The sequence below is a fragment of the Felis catus genome, chromosome B2, assembly GCF_018350175.1.
Source record: "Felis catus isolate Fca126 chromosome B2, F.catus_Fca126_mat1.0, whole genome shotgun sequence".
NCBI classification, from domain to species: domain Eukaryota; kingdom Metazoa; phylum Chordata; class Mammalia; order Carnivora; family Felidae; genus Felis; species Felis catus.
In genome coordinates, this window is record NC_058372.1 from 91,849,705 (window position 1) to 91,873,499 (window position 23,795).

Genomic DNA, 23,795 nt, shown 5'->3' on the forward strand with positions numbered 1-23,795 from the left:
ATTCTGTGTCTCCCTCTCTCTCTGCCCCTCTCCAGCTCATATTCTGTCTCTCTGTCTCTCAAAAATAAATCAACATTAAAAATTTTTTTTAAAGGTTAAACTTCTCTAAATATAAATTTACTTTTTTAAAAAATTTATTTATTTATTTTGAGAGAGAAAGAGTAAATGCATATGGGAGAGGGAGAGAGAGAGAATCCCAGGGCTCAACTTCACAAACTTTAAGATCATGACCAAAGCCAAAATCAAGAGTCAGGCATTTAACCGACTGAGACACCCAGGTGACCCTGAGTATCAATTTTCATAGTTTTTGTCAAAATGTATGTACTAGGCTGTATCATGTTGTTTGATAGTAACTTTCATGTAGATATTTCTGATTTTAAAGTAATATATGTGACTTCTAGGCAATGCTTATTTTTAAATATAAATTATGAAATTTATGTTTCATATTTTACACAATGGCTAATTATAATGATTTTTTAATGTTTATTTATTTTTGAGAGAAAGAGAGAGATAGTGGGGGAAGGGCAGAGAGAAAGGAAGACACAGAATCCAAAGCAGGTTCCAGGCTCCCAGCTGTCAGCACAGAGCACTGTGTGACACTCGAACTCATGAACCATGAAAACATGACCTGAGTCAAGTTGGATGCTTACCCAACTGAGCCACCCAGGTGCCCCTTATGATGATTTTTTTTAAGTTTATTTATTTTGAGAGAAACAGAGAGAGTGTGAGTGGGGGAGGAGTAAAGAGAGAGAGAATCCCAAGCAGGTTTCACGCTGTCAGCGCAGAGCCCGATTTGGGCTTGATCTCACAAACCATGAGATCATTACCTGAGCAGCAATCAAGAGTCAGAGATGCTTAGCCAACTGAGCCACCAGGTGCCCCAATGATTTTTAATTAAGTTGTATTTTTATTTGATTTCATGCTTAAAAATAAAATGCTGAAAGTGTCTAAGAATAAATATTTTAGATGTGCTTATTAAAATGTGTTTATTATTTTTAATATATAAAGTATGAAATGTTTGTTCAAAACACTGAACACCTACATATTAATATTAATGTAATAATTTTTACTATTTCTAACTTCATAACCTTGGATATTATAAAATTAAGTTTTGAGTTTTAGCAGACAAAATCTCAGGCATTCATTTGTATACCAAAAGACATTAATTAGAGTTGGAAAAGAAAAATTTTTAAATTGAGGATAAAACTAGACTAAGAGTATCAACTGTGTAGTTGGGGATATTAAAACAAAACAAAAACAAACTAACTAACAACAAAGCAATGGATTATTTCTGAGGAGTTAAATAATACTTCTCAGAAGAGGTGCTATTTAAATTAAGCCTTGAGGAATAAATATCTTAGTCGGATCTGTGTTTTGGTAAGTTAATTCTGACAGCAATGTGAAGAATGTATGGAGACTGAGAGAAGCTAGAGGCAGGCATATTTTATTTTCAATGTTTTAAAATAAATATATTTAAATGTCTTCATAATTACAAACTGTATTTTAAACTTTTATTTTTATTTATTTATCTATTTATTTATGTATTTATTTGGTTGGTTAGTTATTTTAGTTATTTATTTCTTAGAGAGAGAGTGGCAGTGAGGGAAAGGCAGAGAAAATGGGAGAGAATCTCAAGCAGGTTCCGCACGGTCAGCACAGAGCCCGATGTAGGGCCAGATTCCATAAACAGTGAGTTCATGACCTGAGCCGAAATCGTTGGATGGTTAACTGACTGAGTCACCCAGACACCCCAGAAATCTCTTTTTAAAAGCTTTTTTCAACATACACACATTGTATACTGTATATCTTTTTAGCTTTCTTTAATCAAGAAAGAGATCACCCTGTTACATTTTCCTCATGGCATTTCATTTTGAAGAAACAAGGGTTGTTGTCTTGTAGAATGTTACGTAGTCTGGATTTGTCTGATTGTGCACTTGGGTACTAAACTGATTTCTCCATCCCTTGAATTTCCGAAAAACTGGAAGGTAGATTTGAAGAACTGATTAGGTTCAGGTGAAACTTCATCTGGTGTGGACTCTTCACAGGTGTCCTGCCATCACGAAACACATCAGGCCGGCAGAACCTGTATTAATAATGTTACACTGCTATGTATTCCAATTTGTGAATAGCAAAAACTGTATAAGGTTTTATTTTAGCACTATGTGAATATCTAATGTTTTCAACATTTATTGATGATCATCACCTGAATCAATTACTTACCAGGGTTTTATTTTAGCACTATGTGAATATCTAATGTTTTCAACATTTATTGATGATCATCACCTGAATCAATTACTTACCAGGGGCTACATATGTTTGCTTTTTTAAAAAAAAATTCTGTTATCCTTTCTATATTACTTAGTTGGCATTCTTCCATTAGAAGAACTGTTCTCATCAACTGAGGATGAGAATTAGAGTTTGACTTGTTTCTTTTAAATAACAATTTTCAGAGTAAGGAGATGATATAACAATCACTACAAATGCTATAAGGGAAGTTTTTTTTTTTCTGTCCTTTTTCCCTTTCTGTATATCAATATGGACTCACTGTGTCTTTTACATGTATTCCTATGTGACAGTCCATTGAAAACATTACTCTTCTTAATGTTCAAATTGTCCCAAATTTTGCATGAATCAACTCCTTCCAACTTGATCCTATATCCTTTGTATATGTCCTCCCTACTCCGCTCTGTTACTTGCTCTCAAGTAAGAAATATCCCAAGCTCCCTTTAATTTACATGCCCCAGATCCCATAATCAGTTACTAGTGCCTGGAGTCCCTTTTACCAGAGAACGGGCAATAGATTCCAAACTGTAGGCACTAGGTTAGATTCCTAAATAAGGACTCATTGGTACATTATTCCCTGTGTTCCTGCACATTCAAATGTGTATGTAACTCACAGAAACCCCTATCCGTTATATTTTCGAAAGAGAACTTTGCGGCTATGAACAATGTTACCATGAGCATATAGCATATGTATCTGTATATGTTCATCTGCGATATATCTATAATAGGGGAATACCCAGTCATAAATTATGCTTATGTTTCCTTATAAAATAATAACAAATTATTTCCCATGGCAGTTGTACCAGTTTATACTATTTTTTTAAATTTTATTTTGGAGAGCAAGAGAGAACATGAGCAGTGGAGAGAGGCTTAGGGAGAGAGAATGAGTGAGTCTCAAGCAGACCCCATGCTCAGTGTGGAGCCCAGTGTGGGGCTCAGTCCCATGACCTGAACCTAAATCAAGAGTCAGACACTTAACTGACTGAGCCACCCAAGTGCCCCTACACTCTTATGTTATATTCTCACTCATCTATTTCATCTTTACCCATATTTAATATTGTCAGGTAGATTTTGTCAATTGCTTTGTTTTGAATAGAATGTTTTATGTTTTTGTATTTTACTGATACTACATGTTAAAAAGTATACTATTACCCTAGAGTAGACTGTGATAATTTAAAAATCCATATTACAAACTCAAAAGCAGTAACGCACAAACACAAAAGGATATAGCTACTGTGCGATAATAGGCTGTTCAACAGTCTGGGCTGTTTGAACATGGCTCATTTTAAAGAAATGATTGAATCTTAACCAGCAGTTGAGAGAAAACCAATAAACCCTTGGAATATCCTGCCTGATTAGTATTGTACTGAGCCCTTGAACCATGCAGATAGTTTATGCTAACAATGCAATTTATGGTGAATTTGTTTTTGTTTTTGTTTGTTTGTTTTTTCTTCTGGGACCCTAGGACACAATGTATCATCAGTTTGATATTTGGGCAGGCTGAGGCTGGACACTGGTTAAGGTCGGTCATTCAGGTTTTCTATGCCTATGTAATTGACCCCCAATAAAACCTTGGACACCAAAGCTCAGATGAGTTTCCCTAATTGGCGGTACTCCATAAGTGTTATCACACTTAATTTCTGGAGAAATTAAGGGCTGTCTGTTCAACTCCACTGAGAGCAGACAATTGGATGCTCATGCCTGCTTCCTCCTGAACTCTGCCATATGCATAAATTGCATTTGCTTATTTGAACCTATATCCTTTCACTGTAATAAGCCATGACCATGAATATTATAGTGTTTCTGAGTTCGGTGAGTTCTTTTAGCAAATCACCAAACCTGAGGATACCCTTGGGAAGCCACAACACAGGGACTATGCCTTTTGCACATAAATCTGAAATCAGAGGTAGTCTGAGGGAATGTGGCACATAGCGATACGATGTTTTAAAAACATGACTATATCTTTTAGTCTTCTTCCAAGAAGGGGTGACTTTTCTGTCTCCTTACCTGAACCTTTAGTCTTTGCCATGCTTGCATGAATACCCACTCATGGTAGCCCTCAGCTACTATGTAAAAAGTCCAACCTCTCAGTGGTCACCATGCTGTGAGGAAGCTTAAGTCACATGGCGGAACCACAGGTAGGTCACCATTCCTAGTTGACTGCGATCTATAAATCATCTCAGCCTAAATGACAGAAATGTGAATGGAGTATGAAGATAACTCTTGTCTTCTGTTGTACAACTCACCCACAGCTATTTGAGTCTCTCTAACTGAGATCCCAGGTATGAGATGAGGAGAAGTCTTCCCAGGTATGCCTTAGCAGAATTCCTGCCCTAACAATAAAATGGTGGTTGTTTTATGCATTCATTTTGGGATGATTTTTATACCAATCACTGAAATAAATAATATCTGCTACTGCCATTAAAATTGTTTCCTTGTATTTTTCTTGTTTGTATGAATTAAAAGAGGGTTTCTCCCTTTATTCTCTCTGTTAAGAGTTTCCACACAGGAACTCTCTGTTCTTGAACTACCTTACTCAAGAAAGAGAGTTATATTCGGCCTAAATCATTTTTTCTTATTTCTATATATTTTTTTCTAAACCTGCTGTCTCAATTACATTTTCCTGTATTATGGAGTTTCATCTTCCCAGTGCCTAATCTTCTGAGAGACAAGAAAAAGAACAAAAGACTCATAATTGCAGACAGCATCCCTTTGCTGTTTTGTTTTGTTTTTTTGTTTTTTTTTTTTTGAAGTGTTTTGTCACTGTCTTGAACACTCCTAATCATAGGAGACATTTTTTGAGATTGGGCTATATTTTTTTTCTCTTTAGACAGGCATTCAGTGTTGACTTAATACATGTAGCATAGTTATAAACTAATATCCTTGCTTATATAATTTCCCTTTGAGTAACCTTTAGCAATTGTTTTTTTTTTCTGAAACTTGTTTTAGTTTTAACATTTAGTGTAGCAGCAAATTGTAAAATAAGTATAAATATTGAAACTATTGAGTTTTAAAAATTAACCAGGCTTCATCATATTCCTGCAGATTAGAAATGCCAATTAAAGAGAACAATTTTTTTACCAGCGATTTCCATGTGTGTTGTGTCATTTAACTTATATACCACACTTCTTGCTATTTGCTATTATTATCACACATTAGAGATGAATTTCACAAGGACTAAGTTATTGCCTCAGATCATATAATGAGTGGCACACCTGACATTTGAATCTAAGATCTTCTAATTCCCAAGACTTACATATAAAACACTTACCCTGGTTCCTGCTATGCAAAAAACAAAAACAAAAAACAAAAAACGGGCAAAAAAATGTTAACTATCATTTATAATGATAGTGTTCAAAACAATATTGCATTACGCATATTTTAGTGTCAGCTTTTCTAATTTTTCTAGAATTCATATAACAGGAAGTACATCACCCAGCCAGATGGTATTCCCATGTTAATTTCCTTTTTTAGAAATTTCAACCAATTTAGTTTCTTATAGGCAATACAGAATCATATGTCTTTTGTACTTTATACTTTTAACATTATATAATTAAAAGCTTTATGAAATGTTTAGAAGTTTCACAATTTTATTTTAGCTAAATAACCAAAGCTTTATATCAGGAGTATTCTACATGTTCATTTTATTAATGTGCAATATCCAGATCCCAGTTTCTTCTTTCTTTTTTTTTTTTAAATGTGTAGAGGAAAAAACTTAAAGGCTTTGTTTTTCCTGAAACATTAGTTGTTCTTACTGATCATACTTAAACATTTTTTTTCTTTTAGAGAACATGTTTCTTCTCTTTATGTACAACCTCATGTAAACTTGTTAGTCTTCTCAAAAATTTTTTTGAATCTTTCAAAATTGTTTTCATTCAGATATAAGGATTTCATATTTAAATGTATGATCATAAATCATGCTTACTTTCCCAGTTATGAGAAATTGCTTTGTTATGGTTTTTAAATTTGCAGGAACACTTAGTATACAACGATAAATTCAACATTGTTGCCTACACCGGTGAGATGAAATAAGGTTTTAGGAAATCTATTATTTTTTGTTTATGTCTTAGTAATACTTCTGTGGACAAAAACATGGAATGTCAAGAAAAAAAATGACTGATGTGCATATGGAATCTTGACTGAGGAAAAATAAAATTATTTGGAAAAGTAAACAGAAGATTGAGAATGTCTGAAAAAGGACAGAAAAGGAAAGCTGCCTTTCACCCAACTCACTCAGACACTTGGGGAGAGGAGTTAAATCCTCTGAAGGGCAAAGTTTATCATTCTAAGCAGTGACCAGCAACAACATGAACAGTGACTGCATCATAATGAGAAGAAATAGGACAAACTGTAATGCTGAAGAGAATGTTCCAAGAGGACATTTGAAGAGAAATTTATGATCCAAGTATTGGCTCTCTCACTCAATGCTGAAGGAAGTTCATCCTTGAAATGTATGAGGGTTGCTCTTACATATTATATTCCAATTTTATGATCTTTAAAAATGGTATCTTAAGCTGAATTATACTTTCCTATCTCATGCCCTATTGAACTTTTTTATCGCCTTAGGAATATTGACGCTACACCACCCTGGATTTCATTATTTCTCTCTTATTCTCTGTTTTTATTTTTTAGTTGTGTTATTCATGAGATAATAGTCCAGTGTTTCTTCTAAAAAATATTTTTATGAAGAGAAAATGTTTCATATGTATTATCCAGTAATTCTTTACACAGGCAATTCTCTTTAAATAACCTTAAATATGGAAAATAAATCTCTAGATCATCTAATCGATCTATCTGTGTATCTGTGTATCCTTCTATATATCTGGCCATCCATCTATCATATACTTATACCAAAGTTTCTCATCAAGGTTTTATTTATGATACTGTAACAGGAGGTTACGTGGGAATATTTTTGTCTTAGTGTTTTAGTACCTCCTCCTTCCAAATAGAGATGTAATATACATCTATAGGATATGCTCTGAATTAGGAAAACTGATTTTTCTCTCCTGATCTATCATTCAACATTCATTTATGTATATAAATACAAAAAAATTAAAATAATTTGGTTCTTTAAGAAACGTTGATGTCCCTCTCCATAGGCAACACTGTGGCACTTCCTCTTCTCTCCCTGTGTTCCAAATAAGGGATATTTTAAGAGAATGATTCATAGAGACAGCTGATGCACCAGATATCACTCAGCTGCAAACACTTGTAGGACCACCACACAGTGCTAACAGAGAAGAGTGCAAAATGTGGTTTTGGAGTGCAGCCGGCATTTTCAGAGTTTAGAAAGGCAAAGATGCCAAATGGACTGCAAGAAGAGTAGTACAGCTCAGATGGACTTAAAAGGTAACCTGGAAAGTTGTGGTGACTTGAACAGAAAGAGGCTATGTCAGGGGGGACTGCCAGGGAGGAAGGTGAACGGAATAATAAGACATATTAGACCTTGAGGCGGGCCACCCCAGGGTGGCAGGGCCACAGGTAAAAATATTTGTGTGTGTATGTTTTCTGGGTCTATAAATACAATTGTGTTAAAATGGTATTACAAAATGCATGATGTCATTGCCTTACTTGAAGAATTTTTGTCCCTGGTTTTGTCATGGCTCATTTCTGTTTTGGCAATAAGACCTCAGCTTATATGCTACTGTGTTAGGCAGGCTCTGAAGTGACCCTCAGTGATATTTACGTCCTGGTATTCATGCCACTGTGTAATTCTACTCCTTTGAGTCCATTTGGACATACTGATTTGCTTAGAATAAATAGGTATATGGCAGAAATTATATGGGACGTCACTTTTGAAATTAGGTTATAAAAAAAGAAATTAGGTTACAAAGACTGTGGCTTTCAACTTAAGCGCACTCTCTATTGGAACTCTTGCCCTAGAGGAAGCCACCTGCCATATTGTGAGACAGCCATGTGTACAATCCCACATAATGACACATTGTGCTTTGCTGACAAGCATGTAAGTAATCCTGGAGGTGATCCTCTGCTGTTGGCCTTCAGATGAGGCCAGGGTCCTAGCTGAAATGTGCCCTATAATCTGTGAAGAAACTCTGAGCCAGAAGCAACCAACTAAACAATGCCCAAATTCTAAACAATAGAAACTAAGAAAATAAATGCTTATTGTTTTAAGGCACTACATTTTAGGTTATTTGTTACTCAGTAATAGATAAATAATACATTCACTTCCTGAGTTACCCTTTTCCTGATCTTCCTATCCAAACACCTACACTTGCGATCATTTGGCTTTAGATTATTTCTCTACATGACACTTTTCACTATCTGTTTCCTCTTCTTTTCCAAATTAGTTGCCATCTCTTTGATACAGAATATAATCTAGGTAAGGGCAAGAAATTGTGTTATTTGACACTGTATCCTCAGTGTTATGAAACAGTGCCTGACACATGATAGCGTTCTTAATTAATATTTTATGAACAAATGAGTGGAAATGTAGTGAAGATAATATATACAATTTTACAACCTAAGTGTTCATTTATTTTAACACAGGATTTACTTTTATTATTCAAATATAGTATCTCTAATAACTATGTAGTGCTGCATTATATGGAATTATCACACACACACACACACACACACACACACACACACACACACCATGAACACAAATAGGAGGAATTCATCAATGTCTCAATTGATGATACATAGGCCTCAGTATGATTTGTTCTATTTCACTATAGCCTTGCTTCTATCCTAATATTATGTTCTGGGAAAAATAACAACTTGGGTTTATCTTCAGATTTATGGTTAAATGCTGTTACACATGATAGTTCCTCTGCTTGGAATGTTTTTTTTTTTTTTTTCTGTAATCTTTGCTTCTATGTGTAATGAAATATATAAGAACAATTGCTTTAAACTCAAATTGATTTGGCTAAAACCAGTATGACTCCAGTAAATATCTTGCTAGTATTATCTCTAGTTAGCAAACATTTATGTTTTATTTTCTCCTACACAAAAAATCCCATCAAATTCCTAAGGAGTATGTGGTGGAAGAGACAGAAGTGTCAATAAGTACTCTTGTAGAATGGCTAAGATTTTTCCCTACAAAAGACAGAGCCAGTCTTGCTGTCATATTAACTCCTATAGTGCACAAGCACAGGGCAACAAGAAACCAGATTCATGTCTGTATCCTTCCTGTGATCCATTATTCCTTGGGTAGGAGATATGAGTGAACCTGTTTGTGTTTATATTCTTATTTCTTTCTATGATTGAAAAATAACACCTACAAATTTATTTGGAACTTTTGAAGATGTAATTTTTCCAAGTGTGAGTCAAGAAGTCTTATACTTTTTTTTAATGAAGTTAGAATTTGTTTGGGAATACAAATACAACTCCAATTCAACTTAAATAAACAAACATAGCAAACAAAAACAAACAAAAACTTATTCCAACTGGGGCAAGATAATAAAGAGGAAGAAAAGAACAAGGCATAGCCCAGAGTCAATCATTTTGTGGGGAGATTCTAAAGAAAATTTCTTTTCATCCTACTTGTTTCACACATATCAGAAAAAGTGGGCTAGGTTACATCACAGAGTATTCCATTGCTAAAAATATTTCACTGGGCAACTGCCATTCATCTTTTAAGATGCAACTTCACAACGCCTTTTTTGACTCAGATTCCCCTGTTGCATTAGCTGCCTTTCCTCTATGTTCTATATTCCTTGAACATTTCTTACCACGGACTTAACATTTTTATCATGTATTATCTCTTTACAACTCCACTAGGTTACTCTAGGTTATACTAGTTAGAAGACCCCAGCTAACCCACTTTAGTATCCTCATGTCTACTATATGATAGATATAGTAGGAGAATATAAAAATTGTCAGCCCTTTATCTTTCTGGTATAGAAAAAGTCAGACCTAGGTATCTAATATCAGTTGAAGATCCAGAGAGTAGAATCATCATTGAGAGTAGAATCATCAATGGAAAAAACAAAAACAAAAACAAAAAACAAAAACATCCCCCACCCCTGACTCTGTGTCACAAGGATGGCTGGGCCTTAGAAAGACAGTACCTTCTCAGGCAGTGGCTCTCAAAAGCATGGGCCCTGGACCAGCCACATCAACAAAACCTGGGAACTTACTAGAATTGTGAATTCTGAGACTCCACCACAGAATTACCAAAACAGAATCTTGGGGTTGGGCCACAACTTTGTGTTTTACCATGTCCTCCAAATGGATCTGATTTTACTACTAAGTAGTGTTAAAACTAGTATTTTGAAAACTAGTGTTCTAGGTCAATGGCTTATTGTGTAGAAATATTGAAACCAACTGTGAGGGTTTTACAAACTGTCTATGTGCCCTGCTTCCTCCAAGGAGAAAGTATATGCTTTCTCATATGCTCCCCTGTAAGTTTACAGACCACAGTGACAACTGATAAAAATATCCTGCCCTGTCACAGAGTGGGTTCTTCTGATAATTCCCATCATGAAGGTCCATCACATTCCATTCTTCTCTGATCAATAATACAATTTGTGCATCTTATTCACATCTATTCAGTTCGGTACAGGTGGCCTTGGGCAGGCAAACATAATATAAAACATTTTATATAATAAAGTGAAATTTATATAATAAATTTATTATTTATATAATAAATATTCAAAGTTTAAAATCAAGTTCTGATCTAAATCTAAATATATTAATAATATACCTAAAAGCTGGTTTAATTTTAAAAAACGAAAGGAGATAGTTTGTATATATGCCCAAAACAGAACAAAAATAATATTGAAATCAGTCATAATTTCATGGCATAGAACAGTTTTTCACCTACAAAGTTGCCCAAAACTCATAAATGAGTTTGCTCAGACACAAATAACCTACATAGACATGAAACAGCGGTTTTGACACCAAGAGGCTTTTCCTTTGATGGCAATGTGATAAAATACTCATCAAAATGTGTTTCAAACTGTGTACTTAAAGTTAGTTTATAGTGAAAAGAATATCCAGGTGATTTATTGTACCATATAGTTTTAAATGTCATCCATTATGTTTAAATAATGAATTTGCCAATATGTGTTAGCTTCTATACTTTTACCTTATTAACAAGGGTTATTAATTACCTTACAAATGTTGATAAGGAAATCAGACTAAATTAATTTATTGGAAGTATTCCTACTGAAGCAACAACACATGTATATCTTCATACTGTTTTAGCAAAAGCAAATATTTAAAAACTACCATTTAAAATATTGATGTTGCTGATTGTTTTTTGTTGTTGTTGTTAAGAAAGAAGTAAGGTTGTTCCACAATTTTAGATGCTTTTATCTTCTAATGTATTTTGACAGACTATGCTACTTTACTTTAAATTAATCATGAAATTGTCTTTAATTTTTGTAGATTGAAAGCAAGTGGTACAGGCAGAGAAAGTTATTTAGAGACGTTATTAAAAATAGCATCTACTATAGGTTAACCTGGGAGGTTTACACATACCTCATTTTATTGTTTCTTTCTATGTATTTTCAATATTCAGTGACTCCATGGAATTAATTTTGATGCAGTATCTGTGTGTAAACTCAATATATTTCTTTAATTCTCTACATATTTGTTTCCTTTTAAATAAAATCTACCTACAAGACATGTTAAAAAGTATTGAAATTTTATTTAATACCACCTGAATTTCTTTTAAGCCTGAAATGAGTTTTGACTTTCTCATACAAAAGTCAGAAATATAACATGGAAGAGAGTCAGTATAAAAGTAAATCAAAATATTTTAGTTTAAACAGTATGTATTCTTTATTTTATACACCTAGGATCAAGATTTCATTATAGTAACACCTACTGTTCAATGAACATGAAGATTAAACCCCTCATGAAAACAACCATTAATTTGCACATGCATTTCCCCTGTTAATTGTATCTTGCTTCACATTTCAAATGAAATTTTCCAAACTTGCATTATTTTAACTACAAATTAAAAATAAAGCTCTTGGCAAGGTGGTTAGTATTCCTAAAATAGTGGAAATTAGTTAATATGCTTATTTGTCAATTAGTGAATTCAATATGAACTAATTTATAGACTCTTAACTATTTTATCATTTCACATTTAATGCCCAATATTATCCACTTTTATTTTGAATGCACAAACTTTGGATGTATAAATATACTTCCTACAGCCTAGTCTATTAAAGTATTATTTTATGTACTTTAAGGCTTTTATAATTAAAAATGCTTTCATGTGTAAAACTTATGTGCTTATTAAGCTAGTGATTTATAAAGAAAGCATATGATTACATTTTTTCTGTAAACTGTGCTATGTCTTAACTAAGGAAATTGATTTTTTAGAATTTAAGTATATTTCATAAGCTAAACGTTGCACAGTTAAGAGGCAAACACATTTCACTCCAAATGTATGACTCTTTTCCTAAAGACATTATGTCTCTGTGCCTCCATTTAGCACTTATACAGGTCACTAATGTAAAAAAAAAAAAAGCTAAAGCCCCAATAAATGCAGGGAAAAGCAATCCTTCAAAATTAAAGCATATAAAAAGAACAAGTTTGAAGACAATGGTAATATACAATAGTTAAGCCGTTTTAACTGGATGTATTTACCTTAGACCACTCCCAAATAAATATTTTTATGTGGTTGAAATATATTCACTACATTAAAGGCCAAAAATCATTTGGATGGACAAATCTTAGAATTTCTTGGTGAAGGAAGAAAACAGACTTTCCAAAATATTAATGTTTCATATTCAACCTTTGAAGACCAAGAAAATAAAAGTAAAATTGTTATTGTCATAATCTCTATTATAAAGCAAAGAACAACCATTGGGGCTAACATGAGACGTCTTGATATTAAAACCAGAGAATGCATTTTCCCATTGTGTACTTTTGAGTTGGGTCATATTATAAAACAAGGTTTTTGGGATTTTTAATATTATGAAGCCATATGAATGGAAGGGTAAATAAAGCGTGGAGGAAATTAAAGTTGTGTTGACATGTTTTTAAACTGATATGCTTCCTATCATCCTGTGGTTTAAAAAGCTGCTGATGAGCAGCTGCCTACATAAAAATCCACAATCTGATGGAAGTTAAAGCAGGGAAATGTACATGGAGAAAAGAAGAGTAAAGCACATATATTTGGGTCTGTTTCTTCAAAACAGGCCAGTTGACCCTATTTTACCTCATAATATAATCTCAAACATAGATCTCAAGATATACTCAAAGGATTTCTTTCGAATTCATGATTTTGAATGAGGTATTCCCAATGTATAACTGTATATACTCTTTTCCAGCATTTAAACAGCTCTGAAAATGCTGTTCATCTTTCAGTAGAGAAATGTGATGTGGTTGATTACAGAGTGCTGAGGTACACTGGGACTTGTACGAAATATAACTACTCATATTAAGCTCATCAGAGCTCAACTCCGATGGCTTTATATAATAATAATAATAATAATAATAATTACATAAAATATTTTTGTGCTACTTTGCTTTTCAACTTCAGCCATACTATCCTGTGTGAAAATTGTTTTATCCCTTCCCCCCTTCTTTTTTCTCTCACATTCTTCCCCCACCCTTTTACGATTCTTTGTGTTTGAGGTGCTAAACATTCTGGCCTGCCATTTTCCTTTGAGCTTTCACTCATGTGAAATATTTTTACAATTGTTATCAATATATAACATTTAATATGAAATTTGGAGGTGTTTTTAAATTCAACAGACCATTAAACAGAAGTTATGAGAATAATTATGCTTCTAGTAGCTTACATTTGTGCCTTGCTTTCCCAGTTAAAAAGTGAACTCATATACCTCATCTCATTTCATCATTGCATACTCTAGTTAGCTTGATTAGTTTTTGCATTTTGTTTATACACATTCCATACTAGGAGCATAGATTGCCTTATGTATTGCCCTCATCAGGAATATTAGTTCCTCTGCTGCATAAGTGGATGCCTAGTGACTATGTCTGGTAATTCAGAAGACAAATAGACTGTAAGCACAGAATAACTGTGTTTCATTCCCAAAGTACCTGTTAGAGCAAACTAATCAGTAAGTGATGCCTGTTAAGAAAAAAAAAAAGGCAGGCATTTCTTTTCATAGTCATTTTCATCTCTGAACACATTCAATAATTAAAATGGTGAAATGTAATAACATGAGAAAAAATAATCTATTTAGCTTCAAAATGAAGGACCATAAATTAAAAAAAAATCTGCTTTGCCTAAAGGATCTTTAAAATTGACATTTTAGTTTCCCAAGTAAGTCATTTCTAAAACATTAACAATTTAAATGATGTCATCATAATGAAAAAGATTATTAAAGATTAATTTTGAAAACCTGACACTTTCATAAATACTAAGAATGCTTGCATTTGTTCTGAAACTGTAATAATGTGTCACTAAACTAAATAAGGATTCTCGTAAAAGTTGTATTTGTCAATATATTTTGTATGTCTACCATATGAAAATCACAGCATTGAATACTTTAGGTTTCAAAGGAACACAAATACTCAAGGAGCTTATTTCTTTTTTGGAGAAACAATTTTTTAAAAGGTCAAGAAAAATGTTGATAAGTAAATACTTGTCAAATTTGTTGTGAATACTATACCCATTCAAAGGCAATTGATCAGAAATTGTGAAGGATGACATAGAACATTAATCTGGAAATCTTGGGTGGTGTAACAGCTGAAGTCATATAATAGGAGGAGTTTTAGGAGGTGAAGACTCTAGAGACTGAGCAGATAAAGAATTCTTGGGGGAAAAGTGACAAGAAGCAGTAAGAGCTAAAAGAGGCAGTTGCTCAATGATTTTGATTACTCTGGAAACTCAAAATAGAAAGAGAGAAGTGTCTTTTCAATAAAGTGATGCTGTGAGCTTTGGTGATTTTAATTTCAGTTATTGTAGCTTTAAGTTCTAAAATATACACTTGGTTCTTCTTTTATAGTTTTAAGTCCTTTGGTAGAATTTTTTATATTGTCCTTTATTTCCTTGATCATATTAACCATACTTATTCTGAAGTCTGCTAGAATGATTGCATTATCTGGATCACTTATAAATCTATACTGAATGACTGTTGTTCTTCATAGTCTTTGTTTTTCTAAGTTTATTTACTTTGAGATACAGGGACAGCACAAGAGGGGGAGGGGCAGAGAGAGAATGAAAAAGAGAATCCTAAGCAAGCTCCATTCTGTTAGCAAGGAGCTGGACACAACGCTCAAATTGACGAACCACAAAATCATGACTTGCACTTTAAGGAAAGGCATTTATGGAAAGTTAATCCTGGATCATTGGATCTAGGCCTGGACCACAGGGTCCTCAAACTGAGATCTGTAGATCTAACTCGAAGGATCCCTGAACATGGATGGGAAATATTATGTTTTCATTTTCACCAATCTCCAGCCCAGAGCCTGGAGCTTGCTTTGGTGTCTCCCTCTCTCTCTGCCCCTCCACTGCTCATGCTCTGTCTCTCTCTGTCTCAAAAATAAATAAAAATATTAAAGACAAAGAGGTCTTTAATGGTTTAGTGCTTAGTGTTCTCAGCACAACAATGCAATTTCCATTATGATGATTACAACTTACAGTAATATGATTACAAACTAATGCTTTGTCACCAGTAGAAATCATAGGTATTTTGATATAACAATACATATGTTGCAGATATCTAAACACATTAGGTACATTCATCACTACTTAAAAATGCAGTAGTAAATAAGTATGAATCTTTATGCATTTTCCTTTCTTTGGAAAAAGGTTAGCCTCAAAACCAGTCTCCTGATCTCTGTCTTTTCCTCACAACAAGTGATTCTTTACGTTACTGCTATCTATGTATTTGTACTATATATGCAGATATAGAGCTGTACTATAGACATACTATTTATAGATACACACTATCATATATCTATACTACTAGATGGATATGTGTTTGTTGAATGAGTCAATGAATGGCCATCAGAAATTCAAAAATTTTCCATAAACAGTAGATTTGTATAGAGGTACAAAGTTAGAAAAAGTAACCTAATATGAAAGTTTAAAAAACAAAACAAAACAAAACAAAAAAACAACACCTGGATAAGTGTAGACCAGATCAACTAGAACAGAAAATTCTCTTGTCAGAATACTAGAAGAGATATTAAAAAGCTAACTCCAGATGTTAGATGTATAAAGTACCATATTAAAACATAGGTATTTTATTCCTTAGCTAATGTAATGCTAGCAAATATTTCTGAGAAAGAAGGAAATAAAAAATAAAAAGGGTTTTAAAAAAGTAATTTGCTAGCAGTTTACTGAATGAATTGGAATTTAGAAGGTTGTTTAAATTATACCAGTTACATTTATTGTAATTTGCAAAATGTAGGTGACTATATCTAGTTATAACAATGTTGTGGTGGATAAGTTTAGGAATCCTCTCAGCTTACACCAAGGGGTTAACAAGGCATAAAGAAATTACAAAGTCATAAAATGCTCACACCCGAATTTGGGTAAAACAGATTGGCACTCCAAGAATAGGGGGTTGTAAAGACACTCTGAGAATAGGGAGGCACAAAAGTGCCAGGGATAGGGAGATGCAAAAGTACCCCAAAATAGGGAAGGGATACAGAGAGAGAGGCAAAGGCCTGAAATAGAAATGGCGCAAAAGTGTCCAATACATAGGAATAACAAGATTAGATATTCAGGGTGAAAGCACCCCCAATTTAGTACTATTGCAGAAAGCTGCTTTCATAGGAGAATAGGGCCAGGTTAGGTAAACTGATGAACTGGACTATGGACTGCTGAACTGTAGGCAAAGCAGCCTGGGGTGGAGATGGTTAACAAAAGAAAAGGTGTCTTATTAACCCTGAGGTTATTTCCCCCATCTGTCTCAACCCCTAGGCTAGCAAAGATAAACAGGCATGGCGCCTCCTGTCTGCTGTTAACAACCATCTACCCATCTGCCTGGCACCCAGATTTTGTTTTATATTGACCCAAACCCCAAACACTGTATATCTTCAAAACCCCCTTTCCCCCCTCATGTCCCCAAGTTAATGTTCACTCTTTCTTTGTCTCTTTGTGCATGCCCATCACGTTTGTAAGCCTTCTGATCTGAATAAATATGGGGCAAGGACCCTTATTTGGGGCTCTTGTCTTTTTCCTGGACATTAGCCATCTCTTATTTTAATCCTGTGTCCACTCTTTTGCTAGCCAAAAGAGAACTTTATCCTTAGAGTCTATGACACAATGTGAAGAGGAAGACCCCTTTTACAGATAGGATGTAAATAATCTCAATTTTGTTTCTTAGTTTTTTCCATTTTCTTCTTCTTTTTCTATTTTTATTCTCAATATAATTTGAATATAATAAAATTTCATACTGCTCAAGACTGCAATGAGATGTATTGGATAGATGTATTAACGTTCTATAGCCACTGTGATAAGTTATACCAAATTTAGTGACTTAACACAAATCTTACAGTTCTGTAGATCAGAAGTCTGATATAGATCTCACAGGCTAACATTAAAGCATTGTTATGGTGCACTCCTTTCTGGAGTAAGACTCTAGTATCCATTTCTTTGTCTCTTGTTTGTTTGTCCTAGTGGTTCAATTTTTCTTGACACATGGCCCCTCCTTTCATCATCAAAGTTTGCCGTATTGTGCCAGTCTTCATGCTGCCATTTCTGATTTTCCCTTCGAATTCCTGCTTCTACTTTTAAGGACCTTGTGATTACAATGGGTCCACAAAAATAATTCCAGATAACCTCCATTTTATGATTAGCTGATTAGCAACTTTACTGAAAAACCGAAAAGCTTAAAACACTTAATGATAATACCTACCTTTTTTCATTTACTGCATTTGACAGAGATTAACCTTTTACTGGCGAAACATTTACACATTTTAATTATTACACATTTTGATGAATTATAGTGTAAATAATCTCCAGATTTTGTCAAAATATTGTCTTTATTCTTTGATCACATCAGGTGCCAAGCCCACTCCACCCCGTGCGCATGGCTAGAGCAGATACTTCATCAGAGGGATGCAGGAGTGAGGTCTGTTCAAAATATCAGCAAAAACAAATACACTAAAGTTTGTGTTCATTCGTTTGTTTGTTTTAAATCTCACTGCAAAATCAAAAAGATTGATCTAAAGAGTTGAGTCATTACACTCATTCCATTATGACCTACAGTAAGTGTTAGGGAGTGGACACAGTCTGATAAATTATGGGTGCATTAAATGTTAACATTTCATGAAGGAGGCTCTAAACTTTCTTATCAGAAACTAGTTAGGAAGTGTCTGCATTTCCAAGCTTTAGATTCTGCAGTCTCTTCTTAAAGACAAAGAGGTCTTGGGGCTCCTGGGTGGCTCAGTTGGTTAAAAGTCCGACTTCACCTCAGGTCATGATCTCACAGTCCATGAGATCGAATCCTGCATCAGGTTCTGTGCTGACAGCCCAGAGCCTGGAGCTTGCTTTGGTGTCTCCCTCTCTCTCTGCCCCTCCACTGCTCATGCTCTGTCTCTCTCTGTCTCAAAAATAAATAAAAATATTAAAGACAAAGAGGTCTTTAATGGTTTAGTGCTTAGTGCTCTCAGCACAACAATGCAATTTAGTTCCCAAGGTGTTTTGGCAGCTCTCAATCTGAGCAAGAATAAGAGCTTTTGAAAAATAAGGCTTTAAGGAAGCTTGCCATTTTAGGGCTAAATTTTAATGTAATGTGAAAGTGTAAAGTCTTACACTTTAAAGAAAACCTAAAAATTACTGATTGGTTCAAAATGATTTTATAGAAAAACTAAACTATAACAAAAACTTGGCATTGGGTGGGAAAGCTCCACTGTCTTTGAGAAAAGTGTAAAAAGGTTCCAAGGAGGACAGAGCAGGAGAAGGGCCAGACATTTCTTTTATTTTATTTTATTTTATTTTTTTATTTATTTTTGAGACAGAGAGAGACAGAGCATGAACGGGGGAGGGTCAGAGAGAGAGGGAGACACAGAATCTGAAACAGGCTCCAGGCTCTGAGCTGTCAGCACAGAGCCCGACACGGGGCTCGAACTCACGGACTGTGAGATCATGACCTGAGCCGAAGTCGGTAGCCTAACCGACTGAGCCACCCAGGCGCCCCCAGACATTTCTAACAGTAGGCATTTTCTCTTCCTCTTTCTTGACAGGAGAGGGGCAAAGAACTGCCAGAATAGCTTCACCAAACCCTATCTTGAGGCCTCACAGGTGTGAAAACCGAGCACTCCAGGTATTTTACAACATCATCTCCCTAGCCATGGTCACTTCCTACAGGTAGGTGATGGGAATCAGCTTCGTCTCCTTTAGTTTCTCAATCATGTCTGTTGTCCCTGAGATCAGGTTTAGTCCCCACCAGGATGATGGGGGTGTTGGGTCAGTGGTGTCGCAGTTCAGGGTACCACTTTGCTTGAACATTTTCAAAAGATGCAGGACTCACAAAAACAAATTAAGAATTCATCTTTTTGCAGACAGGATCGGGGACATAATCGGTCATAATCTACTTGTCCAGCTGTATCCCATAAACTCAGATTTCACCGGTGTTCCGTCTACCATACACTAGCTGAGTAGTTGTAAAAGACAGCGAGGATATATTCTCTAGGAAATACGCTGGTTGTGTAACTAACTGAACAGTAGGCAAGTTTTATCTACAGCTTTGTCTCCTGCCACCACTTAGAGGCTGGGAGCTGAGGCAAGAAGCGGTGAGCCTAGGGCTCAGCTTGCAGGACAGTCTAAGGCTGGAGGCAGCAAAGTGTGGGGGTGCTGGGCTACCTTGCCCTACATTGTGGAGGGAATCCTAAAACCAGCCTAATTAGCAATATTTCAATGTTTCTTTTATTAATTCTTTTTATATAAGGTGAATAAATAAAATGGTTATATCTATATTTTTAACACTTATTGCATATAGTATCTTGATCGTATATTTTTCTAACCAATCTGGAAAAAATATCTGAAAATGAATTTTAAATGATTTCAAAATCATTAAATAAATGATTTAATGATTTTGAAAGTAAGCTAATATTTACTTAATGTTACTTTCTATATTGTATCTGAGTAAGGTTTAAAGTCATAGAAAGATTTCTGAAATTGATTAAACACTCAATATATCATTTATTCCTTTATTACAATCTATTACTAATCAATTCTGATGAACCATTGGCACTAACAATGCTAATTACAATTTTGGGGGATGTTATTAGGGAGTTTGTGAAGTAAAAAGATTGCCAAATGAGTTTGTTTATTTCAACCATCCAATTTTAACAATTTAGTATGTGGTATTTTGATAATCACCAAATACAAATAGATAAGTAGTATAAATTTAATTACAGTCAGCTGATGCATCTTTCATCTGATGCATTAAAATATCAAATAATATTTTACTTTATGTTCTTGTGTCAGGATGAATTGCTTTATTATGTTCAGATACATGCACACAAATATTCTGGGGAAGTTAAATTACATAGGTTTACAAATGTCTGCAAAATGAGATACATACATGAATCACTTTTGACATGGAAGGTATTGAGATATTGCTATGTAGAAATCTGGTTTTTGAGATTGTTTATTGAATCATCTGGAATTGATGACTGTATTATCAGTGGCTTTCAAACAAAGATATATTTTCTCTCATTACATTTAGACTGCAAGTTTGCTGAGCTTTAGTGGTATGTGTTTTCAATGGGATCAACACTATTGAGGCATGCTGGCTTTGGAACAGATGGAAAAGTTCAAGTAAGCTACTGAAACATGTAATGAGTGTTAAAGGTTCTCCTCAAAACTGTCATATGTCACTTCTACTCAAATTCTTATGCCAAACAAATTCTCATGACCAAGCCTGACAAGAACAGGAAGTATGCTCCTCCCATAGGAAAGCCCTGCAAGTTACATGGCAATGGGCAGCGATGTGCAATCATCTGAGAATAAACATAATAGAAAATTAAAATATAAGCAAGCTGCCTTTCTTGGTCCCTAAGTTTCTCTTTCTGCCATCAGCAACAAAAATGCATACTGCTATATAGAATGCATCCCAAATCTCCTACCCAACTTAAGTGTTTTGCTAGACTCACAGAAATAAAGAATATTTGATTTGTAAATAGTTTTTTTTAAATGTTTATTTATTTATTTTTGAGGGGGAAGGAGAGAGAGAGAAGAAGACAGAGGATCTGAAGCAGGCTCTGCAATGAGAGCCAGATGTGGGGCTGGAACTCACGAACTGTGAGACCATGACCTGAGCCGAAGTCGGACGCTTAACCAGCTGAGCCTTCCAGGTGCCCCATGATTTGTAAATGGGTTTTGATACCATCTAGTCAATCCCACCTAATATACAGATTAAGAATCAGAGAATTAAACATATTTCCTTGATGTCCTCATGTCAGGGGATAGTATGACTAGAACATAGTTTCCTTGTCTCCAAATGTTTTTTTTTTTTTTTCCTTTGCACAAGATCTTTGCCCTTAGAACATTTTTCAACCTGAAAAGGGCAGATTAGACATATATGTGCAAAGACTTTGTATGAAGAGAAAACTAACACCTCAACAGAGAATTAGAAGCAGCATGTATGGGAGCCTTTGGCAGAAAGGAATTGGCTTTATATAGTTCCACTTAAGTCAGGTGCATAAGCTTGATAGGATCTGAAATGAATGGTTAAACAACCATCCTGTAGTCTTCCTCTAACCTCAAGAATGCATGAGAATTTGACTTTCCCTTATAATCCATCTTGTACTCCTTACTCATGCAATATATAGGAATGTATCAGACACAAAATAAATGACAATCCTGTTGAAGTTGCCATGTAGCCATCTGGCTGCTCAGATTGATAATTTACGATGTAGAATTGACAAGTAACCAGTAACTGATGGAATGTTGCTAAACCAGAGAGTAGGAGCTAGTCATATCATTATTAGAAGGCTGTGTGCCCACATAAGACCTAAAGGGATGCCAGAGATGACAATTCCCTAAACTGAAAAGTTCCTTATCCACTTGGCTGCATCTCTCTTGATCAGGTGTGTCTCAGTGCCAAGTAATGAAGACAATCAGAAGCTGCCCTGAAAGCCAGGACACATCTGCCATTCTGTTGTGTGTGCTCATATTGGCTGTCCTCTATGTTTCATTAAAACTAAATAAACCTGGTCTACTGCGTCCCAGGAGTGTGCACATTTGTTCAAGCCCAAGACTACTGCTGTTGGTAGAGAATAGTGGGCATTTCAATATATGTGTCATTAGTTTGTAGGCGATTTTATAAATATTTCTGGTTTTCTCTCCTAAATTATATGAGATATTCACCAAATAGCACATGTCACTACAGTATCACACAAAATTTAAAGGTTAGTAACTTCGATTCACATTTAAGCTCATCCACTTACTAGATGAGTTTAAAAGTTACTTAGCCCACTTGATTCTCAATATCCTGACCTACAAAATATTACTTTTATCTTTGCTGGTAAATAGAGTTCATTTGATTCATTCTGATGCTTAGTTGATGCTCATCAAGTGGTAGCTATTATATACTGATCTTAGTTTTCTGCAATTTTAAGATAAAAAATATACACATGTATACATAAATATTTTTTTCCTATTTCCCATTTTATCAGTTGGGTTTGGTTAGTTTCAGTAATAGAGTGCACAAAAGTTTCAATATTTAATTGATAATTCTCATAGTAACATTAGATAGCTAATTAGTGTCAGAATCAAAATAGAGAGGCACCTGGGTGGCTCAGTCCGTTAAGCGTCCAACTTCAGCTCCAGTCATTATCTCACAGTTTGTGGGTTTGAACCCCATGTCAGGGTCTGTGCTGACAGCTCAGAGCCTGAAGCCTGCTTTGGATTCTGTGTGTGCCTCTCTCTCTCAACATAATAAATAAACGTTAAAAAATAAAAAGAATCAAAATAGAAAGGTGATTTTAATTCAAAACAAATCAAATTCATTTTCCATCAGAACATACTGCCTCATTTTGAAAAAAAAAATTAGCAACACTATTTTTGTAAGAATAAATTTTAAAGTATGCATATAACTGAATAATGAGGGTTTTGTAAAGTTTTCTCATCAGTTGTGTTAATTATCATGATGAAATAATTTAAGTCAGAAAAATTATTACAACTAAAAATTCAGTTATCTTATGATTATTTTTACTTTTGCATATTCCACCGCATAATTGTGATTACAGGGAGAAAGTTGTTTGTGCTGAACACTTCATTATGGTTGCTGCATGTTTAGAGAAATCCTGTCACAAAAAAGGAGAAATAATTTTTTGCAGATTTGACCTTGGAGGGAGTTTGAGATTGAAATACATGACATCTGTGAGGCACTCTGAGATCTTTGAAGTAGGAGTTGTAATATAATGTAATATCACAGAAATCTAAGAGATTATGAATAGAGCAATGTATTAAAGACGGTTTATCCTTCAACAGACAAATCTTCGACAGAGCCCCAGGCGACTGCTGGGATGCTGGCACCACAGTCAGTTGTACTCCTGACGAGAGAGATGTAACAGCTACAGAACTACTTCTTATGTGTTTCTTTTTATTTTTTATGACTCTGATACTGATGGAGAGAAAGAGGAAAATGATTTAAATA

The 23,795-nt window shown here is 34.6% G+C and overlaps 1 pseudogene; it reads right to left on the reverse strand.

The window, feature by feature from the left end:
* Window positions 1-1,941: 1,941 nt before the first annotated feature.
* The window catches only part of LOC101089693, a 29,713-nt pseudogene continuing 7,859 nt past the window's right edge, over window positions 1,942-23,795 (reverse strand).